Source organism: Balaenoptera ricei, chromosome 10 (genome assembly GCF_028023285.1).
Source record: "Balaenoptera ricei isolate mBalRic1 chromosome 10, mBalRic1.hap2, whole genome shotgun sequence".
Lineage (NCBI taxonomy): Eukaryota > Metazoa > Chordata > Mammalia > Artiodactyla > Balaenopteridae > Balaenoptera > Balaenoptera ricei.
Genome location: NC_082648.1, coordinates 18,663,993 through 18,675,700, shown reverse-complemented (window position 1 = coordinate 18,675,700; position 11,708 = coordinate 18,663,993).

The following is an 11,708-nucleotide window of genomic DNA, read 5'->3' as shown; positions in this document are numbered from 1 at the left end:
ACACTATGAAAGAGAACCATGATGAGACATGGGTTCTGATGGGAACAGGTGTAGGACAAGAAAGGGAATAAAGTTTTGGACAGAGAGGTTAGTCATAAACTTAGCAGGAGAGCTCAGTTTTAGGTGGACTAGGTTTCAATTCTGTTTCTGTGCATCTGTCCTAGTGAAATGTTCAATAATAAAGAAGCAGTGAGGCTTCCCTGGTGGCATAGTGGTTAGGAATCTGTCTGCCAATGCAGGGGACACGGGTTCGAGCCCTGGTCTGGGAAGATCCCACATGCCACGGAGCAACTAAGCCCGTGAGCCACAACTACTGAGCCTGCGTGTCTGGAGCCTGTGCTCCACAACGGGAGAGACCGCGGCAGTGAGAGGCCCGCGCACCGCGATGAAGAGCGGCCCCCGCTCACCACAACTGGAGAAAGCCCTCGCACAGAAACGAAGACCCAACGCAGCCAAAAATAAATAAATAAATAAATTTATTTTTTAAAAAAAAAGAAAGAAGCAGTGAGAACCAATATATTCATCATAGTGGTTTTTAAATAGTAGAAAAATAGAAATAATATCAATCCAACTGTAGAATAATGATGCATTAACCACAGTATATTCGTTGGATAGAACCTTATGCTGTCATCAAAAAGATGTTTCAAATAATGTGTACCAGTATAGAAAAATGTTTGTTGATAAAGGGAAACACTCTCAAAGAAATATAGTTCAAGTAGCCAAATATTTTTTAAGGAATTCTAATAATTTACTTGCCTCTCCTCTAAAATTGTTAATAACTTCCCTTTGATACACCCCAGTAACACTTCCTATATCTCTTTTTCTCTCCTTTTCAGTTTGCTGTAAACCCATATTACTCTGGAGCCTCTTATTTACAAGCCACACTCCAATACACTTCCCCTTTTCTCAACTGTTTTGCGTTTCTGTTCATGCCTCTTTGTCACCTTTTTTTGTTTGTTTTTGTTTTTGTTTTTGGCTGCATTGGGTCTTGTTGCTGCTTGCGGGCTTTCTCTAGTTGCGGCGAGTGGGGGCTACACTTCGTTGTGGTGTGCAGCCTTCTCATTGCGGTGGCTTCTCTTGTTGCGGAGCACAGGCTCTAGGTGAGTGGGCTTCAGTAGTTGTGGCACGAGGGCTCAGTAGTTATGGCTTGTGGGCTCTAGAGCGCAGGTTCAGCGGTTGTGGTGCACGGGCTTAGTTGCTCTGCAGCATGTGGGATCTTCCTAGACCAGGGCTCAAACCCGTGTCCCCTGCATTGGCAGGCATATTCCCAACCACTGCACCACCAGGGAAGTCCCTGTCACTTATTTTAAAATTACCCTACATCAATTAGCTTTTCTCTTCTTCCCACCCCTTACTAATCTTGAACTGTGCATCTCAAAAGTCCATCAATCCAGCCTGGCAGAGTGACCTTTTCTCTGGAGGAAAAGAAGGGGGGCTAGGACAAAACAAAACAAAACAAAAACAAAGTCAGCATTTTCTTTTTTAGCAGAGGGAGTGTCATTTCCACATTAAGAATTTTTTTTATCCTGTTCAATTATGAACATGCTAACAGAATTTAAGATATCAAATATTGAAACTTGTTATCAAGGTCCAAATATTGAAGCTTGGTATTCAAGTATGATTATCAAACTGTTTTTTTTTTTTGTTTAAATGTATCAACTGATAAATACTTGCACCAGAAATCCATCGTATGAGCCTTTATCAACATTGGGTATTTTACTTCTTTGTCTCTTTTTTCATGTGAAACTAGGAAAAATTATTTTAAAATACTGATAAATACAGTTACAAGAATAGTAACATAAATGGAAGAACTAAAATATAAAGCACTAGAAAGTTCTCCTGGCCAGAAGGGCAAGGATTTTGTGGTACAAATGAAAACTTTTATTGAAACTATGTCCTAGGAGCCTGCCAATCCCTTGCCTAGTCACATAAGTATGATTTACATACATCCTAGGTACACTGAGGGGTCAGAGTGCTGAGAAGTAGCCAGTTGTTAATAGGGAATATGTCAAGAGGAAGTAAAACAGAAGTAGGGGCTTAAAAATACTTTAAATTGCTTCCTTGTTTTTGATTTTTTTAAAAAAATCCATTTCTAAACATAATTGATATCACTAGAGCCCTGCTGCTCTCTTTGATTAAATGAGAAAAGATTAATTGCTGCACTTGGCACCACACTAGATACTTCCTGTAATATCGTGTTTTCTGTTAACTACTTAATCAATAATTCAATTAAAACTCAGTAGAATTGTAAGTAGGTGGGATGAAGTCTCATGAGGTCTTGGATTTACTTTAAAATATTTCAGTCATAAAAAGAAAGAAAGAAAGGGAGGGTGGACAAAGCCAGGACGGCTAATACTGGTAAGTTTTAAAATCTCTGTGTTGCATATATTAGGGTTCATTATACTAGCTGCTCCACCTTTGTGAGTGTCTGTAATTTTTCATAATAAGATTAAAATCAGTAGTTACATTGAAAGCAATTTCAAGCTCTTAGCTTTAAAGAATAAGATTTCACATTCTATCGATGAAGATTTTTTTGATTTATGCAGAATAGCATTGAAAATTTCTTATATCTGAAAATGTTGTAACCATCCAAGGATGAGAAAACAACCACGTATACCATAAATATCAGATTTAAGATATTTTGACATTAACAGTAACACCAATGCATTTCTTATTACAAGTGAAAAATCAAACTGCTCCTTGATTCCAAGATTCTTCATTAGCTCTCTCCCACTTCCCACATCACCCCTCTTCTTGCTCTAGTACCTCTGGAAATTTAGCTCTCAATTATTCTTTTACACCATACCTCTACTTTCTTAGGAAAATCACCTGTGTATAAAATAGTGTTGCTTGTATTTTAAAATTAAAGGAAATTAACTTAGAGCAGTTACAGTGGACAAAGCAAGAGGTATTTAAATCCATACCGCCTGTCCACAGCCACAGATTTCCTCATCCTAAACCCTGACTTAATTCCAGCCTTGCTTCCTTATCTGAATAGTTCTGAATAGTTCTCAGTCTTGATTTCCCCCGCAAGTCCCATTTTTGCCTTGAAATCTCACCAAGCATCTCCTTTCACAGAGATGTGTTTCTGCCTCCAAATTACTATCACATTTACCACTTAGGTTCATACTGTTCTCTATTGTTATATTTAAGTACCTGAACTGAAATGGAACTTTTCTGAGAGCAGTGACTGCTTTCTAGGTCTCTCTGAACTCTCAAGGGGCTGAATGTGATGTTTTATACATAGGCTGAACATTAGACTAAAACTCTGCTTTGGTCAGAACACATGCGTTCTTCCCTTACCCCTCTTTGGTTCCTTTTAGCTTAGTAACCGGCACGGACAATCGAATGTGAATCTTAGGGCTGTTATTGGTTTACCTAGCAACCAGGAGGGTTCCCAAGGATACAAACTCTGAAGACATACCCTTTTGATATGGTAATGAATGAAACAAAGGAGGTAGTCCTAAAACAGAGTACAGTTCCAACAAATTGGAATCATATGTCAATATTAGAACTACTGTATAATGAACCGTGGCTTTCTGGTCACAGGAGGAGCCATTATTGCCCTCTCTATAATCAAACATTTTATTTCAGTCACATCAAGCAAACATCTCTAACATTTTAAAAATGAAATAATGAGGACATATAGAGGAGTACCAAGAACGATATTACAACCAACCATGTTCACATAAGCCAGATTTAGCAAACATTAGCACTTAGCCATTTTTCCTAAGAAATAAAAATTATTGAGTTGAAGCCCTCTTACCTGGTTTTCTTTCCTCTTTCCCCGGAAGAACAGCTCTCCTGAAGTTGAAATGTATATTCTTCTTATACATGTTTTTATATTTTTTAGCGTATGTACATATCCATTATATACTATGTAGTATTATTCTGCATGTTTACAAATGCACAAATGTTACACAAATATTTTATAATACATTGTACCCTGCAAACTGCTTTTTCATTAAAAATTATGCACGGGTTTCCCCCGCTGTCTGAAAGTTTATAGAGCGTTCCTGTGAAACCTTTCCTAAGTCAAAATTCTGTAAAGCGAAGAAGCAATTTCCTTAGGACACATCCTGCTAACGGGATACACAAAATAAGTCGAGATAAAGCACGATACTCACACAGTTCAAAGCTATGACGGCTTGATGCTGAGTGTAATTCCCAGGGAAGGAGCTTGGCGTGCCATTCTCACTGCTCTGGCGCACACTGCCTCTATAATCGTTGGCTGCAAAACAAATGCTGAAGGCGATTTTCACTTTTTGCCATTTTCCTAAAGGTAAAAGTCCTCTTTGGATTTCATTAGATTAGCGTAAACACATGCTAACGTAGGTCTTTGGTGAAAGGGAAGTGGCGTAAAGCAAACGTTTGGAAAGCGGGGCATACCTGTAGTTGAGATTGATGCCTGCAGATCTATTTAATAGATTCGTTTTAATTGCTGCATAGGATTCCATAGAGTGAATAACATACAATTTGCTTACTTATCGAAACGCATTTATATTATTTCCAATTTTTTGGAAATTATACCAAAAGAAGCCACAGTGAATAACTTTTACATGAGGACATGTGTGAGAATCCCTTTAGTGTATATATTTGAACATGAAAAAAATGTTAATATGATAAATTGTTACAGATTTTCTGGGGTTGAACCATGCTTATATTCATGGAATAAACCTTATTTGGGCATAACTTTTTTTCGATTACTAGATTAGAAACACATTTTCTTTATGATCTTTGGCTCTAGTTCATATGTGAGGTTTGTCTATGATGTTATTTTCTTGTAGAACACTTAATTAATTTTGGTACCAAGGTTACACAGTTTCATAAAATGATTTGGGGACTTCCCTGGTGGCGCAGTGGTTAAGAATCCGCCTGCCAATGCAGGGGACATGGGTTCGAGCCCTGGTCTAGGAAGATCCCACATGTTGCGCAGCAACTAAGCCCACGCACCACAACTACTGAGCCTGCGCTCTAGAGCCTGTTAGCCACAACTACTGAGCCCTCAAGCCACAACTACTAAAGCCCACTCACCTAGAGGCCATGCTCCGCAACAAGAGAAGCCACCCCAATGAGAAGCCCGCGCACCACAACAAAGAGTAGCCCCCGCTTGCCGCAACTAGAGAAAGCCCTCTCGCAGCAACGAAGATGCAATGCAGACAAAAATAAATAAATAAATGAATAAATTTCAAAAAATGATTTGGGCAACTTCCCTTCTATCACTGTTTCTAAAACAGTTTGATTACAACAGAACTTATTTCACATTTTAAAATCACTGGAGTATCTTTGTTTTGTTGATATGTTTTGAATACTTTCTCAATAAATATTGGAAAGTTAGCTTTTCCAGAACATTATCCATTTAACAATATTTTTATATTTATTGATGAGGTGATTCACAATATTTTTCTTATAGTTTTAACAGTCTAAACTGTATCTATAGTTATATTCTCTTTTCATCCAAATATTATTTATTTATGGTTTCTATTTTTTACTTTTGCTAGAGGCATACTATTTTATTAATTTCTTCAAAGAATAAGCTTCTCCATTTACTTATTGTCTCTTTTTTCTCATTATTTTCTACTCATTATTATTTCTATTTTCTTTGTCATTGCTTTATTACTCTTTTTGTAAGTATTCCATGTGTGCTTAAAAATATACATTTCCCTGATTATTGTGTGTAGGTCTATTAAAAAATGAATCAAACTCGTTCACTTGTATTACTCAAATGTTCTATAGCCTTTAGAATTACATTTGTTTGATTCATCAGTTTCCAATAGCATTGACAGTTTTTTCTTGATGTATTGCTAGGAATACATATACCAATATCTTCATTATTATAACTTTTAATGTGTCAATTCTTTCTTATGATGCAGCATTCATTTGTAACAGTATTAAATTTTTTGCCTTAAGTTTTTGTCTGCTGTTAATATTTCTGTATCAACTGTCTTTTGCATAGTATTTTCCTTGCTTAATTTTTCCTGTTTAACTTTTTCCATCATTTTATTTTCAGCCTTTTCATGTTGTTTTGTTATCAGTATATCTTTTGTAAGCAGCATATAACTTTATTTCTATGAATTTCTATTTTGAAATTATTTTGGACTTGCAAAAAGTTGAAAATCTAGTACAAAGAATTTTTATATACCCTTCACAAAACCCTCAGCTGTTTACATTTTGAAAAATCACAATACAATTATCAAAATCAGAGCATTAACCCTGACACAATACTACTAACTAAGCAGTAGAATTTATTTAAATTTTGCCAATTACCCACTGTCATTTTTAAGCCCAGGGTCAATCTAGAACATTAACTTTCTTTAGTTCCGAAAATTTTTCAGTTTTTCTGGTATTTCATCACCTTGACACTTTTGAGGAGTACTGTACAGTTGTTTCATAGAATGTTCTCAATTTGGATCTCATTTTTCCTCATGATGACATTCAGGTTATGTATTTTTGACAAGAATACAACATAAGTGATGTTTTGTCCATCTCAGTGCATCCTATCAGGAAGTGCATAATATTGATATCTCACTAGTGATGTTGATTGTAATCACTAGGTTAAGATAATGTCTGCTAGCTTTCTCCGCTGTAAAATTTCTATTTTTCCTTTTGTAATTAATATGTGTCTTACGGAAAGATACTCTAAGACTGTAAATATCCTGTTTCTCAACATACATTTGCCTACATCCATCGATGACACTTGTCTAAAACAATTATTACCATGGTGTTTGCCACATGGTTATTTTCTATTTGCACTATTCTTTCTACATTTGTTAATTAAAGTTCTCCTGTAAAGAAGAGCTTTCCCTCTCCACTTGTGGAATAAGAAGAAAGGTATTTGTTCTTTGTCCCCAGTTCCTGGCACAGCGCACCTAAAACCCCTGGAATTTCCTGAGTGATAAGGGTGTTGTGAGAGTCTTTTGTTCTAATACACTGAGTTATGGCAGGCCCATAGATGACAGCTGGTCCTCAGAAAGACCAAACTTTGATTAGAAGCTTGGAATGTTCAGCCCCACCCATCACTAACCTCAGGTGAGACAAGAGGGGCTAAAGACTGAGTTAGTCACCAGTGGCCAAAATCCTGCCTACACAGTGAAACTTCCATTAAATCTCCCAAATGACAGGGCCCAGGGAGCTCCCAAGTTGGTGAATATATCCACGTGCCCGGAGGGTGGCGCACCCCAGCTCCACAGTCTCCTGAGTTCAGGACCCCTCTGGACCTTGTCTTATGTACTTCTTCATCTAGCTACTTATTTGTATCCTTTATAATAAACTATAATAGTAAGTATAGCAATTTCTTGAGTTCTGCAAGTTGTTCTAGCAAATTATTGAAACTGAGAGAAGGTTTGAAGGAACTGACTTTGTGGCCAAATTGGACAGAACTGTGGATGACCTGGGTATAACTTGGGACTGACATCTGCAGTGAGGGCAGTCTTGTGGGACTGAGCCCTTAAATCTGAGGAGTCTAGTATTAGTACTAGGTAGTTACTGTCCAAATTGAATTGTTGAATTGTAGCCACCTGGCTGATGTTGTAGAGTTGGACAAGTGATGATGGGAAAGACACCGTGTATGTGCCATCATTGTGGATTTGTATTTTATTTTAAAGGTTATAATTAGTGGTGTGCTGGAGCCAATTTATACTGGCTCAGAAGAGCCATTGGTTAACTTCTATGGAATTTGTCTGCTGGTTGTTAAATACAATTACACACACACATAGTACACAAATGGTAGCATTTTTATGTACTATTTTGACCTTGACTTTTCATTAATGATATATCTTGGAGATTGTTCTATGTTAACAGAACTTTTTATTTTTACAGATACATTGAATTCCTTTTTTACTTTTAAGATGATCTAAATTTGCTTTCATTATGGTTGGTCTATGTGTAGATTATTTTATTTTATAATATTTTATTTTGGACTTTGGTATACTCCCTGATTTTCAAGATTTATGGCTTTCTTTAAGTCTGGAGTATCTTATTTATTATCTCTTCAAATACTAGTTCCCACCACGCCATCTCTTTTTTTGAAACTCCTCTTATTGCTTACTTATTATGCCATTTAATCACATAGATATCAAAATTGCAGAAATATCATTTCAGTTAGTAGCAAAACCTATGCCCTGTGTTTTTCTTAAGGTAAGCTTTTGTTAAAATTAAAAAAAAAGACACCCCAACATACAGTGGCTTTAAAATGTCATTATTTAGTGCTCTCATATGTAAAAACCCTGGGGTGATTGGGCCACGTTTTCTGGCCGGTTCTGCTCCACAAGTCATTAAATGAACCTGTTTCCCTCAGCCTGCATCTCCACCATTGCCTAGGGTGAGAGCTCTTAATCATTTTTGTGCCGTGAACTCCTTTGGCACTCTATTCAAGAGTATGGACTTTCTCTCAGAATAATGCTTTTTGTTTTTGTTCGTTTGTTTTCTTTTGTTTTTTATTTCTTGGCCAGACGCAAGGCACACAGGATCTTAGTTCCTCAACCAGGGATCGAACCTGCACCCCCTGCAGTGGAGGTGTGGAGTCTTAACCACTGGACCTCCAGGGAAGTCCCAGAATAATGTTTTTTAGTGTGTAAAATGAAATACACTTGGATTCAAAGGAAACCAATTATACTGGATTACAGTTAACAAAATAGTATCCTAAATTGTGATACAATAAAACATACTTTTCTTCTTCTTTTTTGTTTTTTGGCTACGCAGCTTGCAGGATCTTAGTTTCCCAACCAGGGATTGAACACAGGTCCTCAGCAGTGAAAGCACAGAGCCCTAATCCCCGGACCACCAGGAAATTTCCAAAAACATATACTTGTTAATTCATTAACCCAACATAATCAATGGGTCTAATCACAACCATAACTCTGAAGTAGGACTGAGTTATGATATTTAAATGCTATTTAGAGAAATCTGAAAAAATGATAATGTGATATGAAAATATTCTTTTGGGTGGCAAATTCATAGGAATCAATATCACACTGTGGTGTGTGGTCTATACTCATAATTGAAAATATTAATTTTAGCTAATGGCTAGTTAAGACAAGGATGTAATATCTTCCCATTCATGTTCATGAACCTAAGATTAAGAACCCCTGCTCTAGGGTGTCTCTTTGGCTTGAAGCTGAGTCCTAGGCAGCTCAGTGTTGTCACTTACAGAAAGGGGAATAGTACGAATAAGTAAGGGCACACTCAGTGTTTTAAAGTTCTACTCTGGAAGTGGCATATATTACTTCTGCTCAAAAGGACTTAGTCAGTGGCCACATTTAGCTACAACAGAAGGTAGGAAATGTCTTCAGCTGGGTAGCTGCAGGTCCAAATATAACTACGTTACACGAATTTTAGTAAGCAACTAGCAATCTCCTCCACGCTCTTGTAAGAAAAAATAGTTTCTACAAATTTTTACTTATAGAACAGATAAATGAGAAAGTGGGTTTAGCTGATCATTTCTTGGATGCATAAACTTCATAAGTATTTTTGTATATTTTAGTTAGATGAAGTATAGTTTCACATCGCAAACCTATAGCAAATAACCTAAGTTAGGGTAGAACCAGGGAATTAGCTCACCACAAAGTTGTGAATTAGGTAAGATTTATTTCAGTCATGAGAACATTCTCATTCTTATCCATTTTTTTCAAATACCCTCTCCACTTCTCTCCCATTTTATGAATCTCGTCTTTCAATCTTAATTTCTGATATTTTATTTTGAAAATTTTCAAACATACAGAAAAGTTGAAAACATAGTGCAAATGAATATCTGTATACCCTCCATTAGATTCAATAATTGTTAATTGTTAATATTTGCCTTATCCTTCTTTCTTTATTTAATATTATATATATATATATTATATATATATTTTTTCTAAACAAATTGAATGTTAGTCACAGATGTCTGGGAGGAAGAAATTTTCCTCTGCCCTTCTAAGTTCTTCTGCCTGGTCCAAGAATTAAATTGCCATGGGACAGATTAACAGGAGAAAATCAAACTAAAATTTAATAGCATGCATAAATGGGAGAGACCCAGGAAAACTGAGTAACTCACAAAAATGGCTGAAATCCTCACCTGAAATCCCATTTTCAGCTAAAGATGAAAGAGGATGTTGGGGGTAGTGGTTTGGGACTTCAAAGAGGAGGAAGGCAACTGACATGGAGATGGAAAGGCAAATGCTCCAGGTTGCAGGTTGAGTGCAGGTGTACTCTATGTGTTTCTACAGCAGCTACCCAGGTCAAATCACCAAAGCACAAGAAGACAAGACAAACTATGAGCACACATAAAGCATGTGCTCACATAATTTCCTATCATATTATATTCTGTTGGCCAAAGCAAATCACGTGGCCAAGCTCCAAATCAGTGGAGCAGGAAAATAGAGTCCACTCCAAGTTAGAAGAGGGGTAGAGTGAATATTTGTGAAACATTTATTTTATCTATTACACTAAGATTTCCAGGAATATGGACACAGAAGAGGGTAGAAAGGATAGGTTTCAAAGGGCAGGACACAGAGAAGCTTAGCTCTGGCCACGATTGGTGTCGGGGAGGGGGAAATTTACCCCTCTACCCTTCTTGGGCTCTAGTGGCTGAGCCCAATTTAAGAGTAAAATTGACAAAAGTCAGATTAACAGGAGTAAAAGGAACAAATGTTAATTCACAGAGGTCTCATAGAAATGTGACCTAAGAAGTGGACAGAGGAGGCAGCTTTTATACTTTTTAGACAAAGAAACAGTAAAACTGTGAGGAATTGACAAGACAAAGAAACTTAGGCTTGGGGTGCTTAATTGGTGAAGAATCTAAATAGAGTTTAGTCTTGGGGTAATTAATTAAATAAGTAACAAGGTTTTCAATTATATCTCAATAGAACTGGAATAATTTAAAAAAGTAGTAACAAGGTCGGTTTATAGAGGCTTTTCAGCCTAAATTTCCTACATCTGGCGATAAGGGTGTCCTCCTCCAGAGGCAGGGAATGCACCTTGCACATGAGACATTTATTTCTTGCTTGACAGAAAGGAGGGTCAGGGTTTCCCTCTTTCATTAGCAGTTTCTTAAGAAACTTTAATTGAAAATAATCAATATGCCATTGAGACATATTTTGGGACAGCCTACTCTGGGTCCCAACATTGGAGATGGAAAAGGAGAAACAGCTCCCCAGACACCAAATATCAAGAATTAATGTGGAGGACCTATGATGTTGCATATGATGATAATAGTGATGAAATGATGATGATGCTACAGGTATCACAGAAAAATCATAGACACTGATGCTGGGGAGAGAGAGGAAGAATCCAGAAATAAGAGGGAAAAAATAAAATTTTATTTTTGATTGAATATGATGAATTATAGCTATTTGTGTGAGCTGCTTAGCCTTTATGATTCACAATCCTTATGTACAATAACTATCACAAACATCATTGAATATGTTAAATTGTGTTATTTTAGTTATAGTAGAAAATTTATAGAATGAGTATTTATATTTTTTTAGCATGCAATCTGATTTTTTGCTCATAATTAGAGGTATGCATGATCTAAACTAGGATAGAAACTAAGAGAATAGAAATTGTAAAATATATTTTAAACTATTTAACATAAACTAAGATAGTCAATAATTGGTTTAGGTTTAAAGGAGATGGAAGAATGTAAGATACTTATGTACACAAGCCTATGTGACTTCTTGAATAGTACAGTCAACAAAAGCAAGTAAGTTGTGAGGGGTTTGAGAGATAAT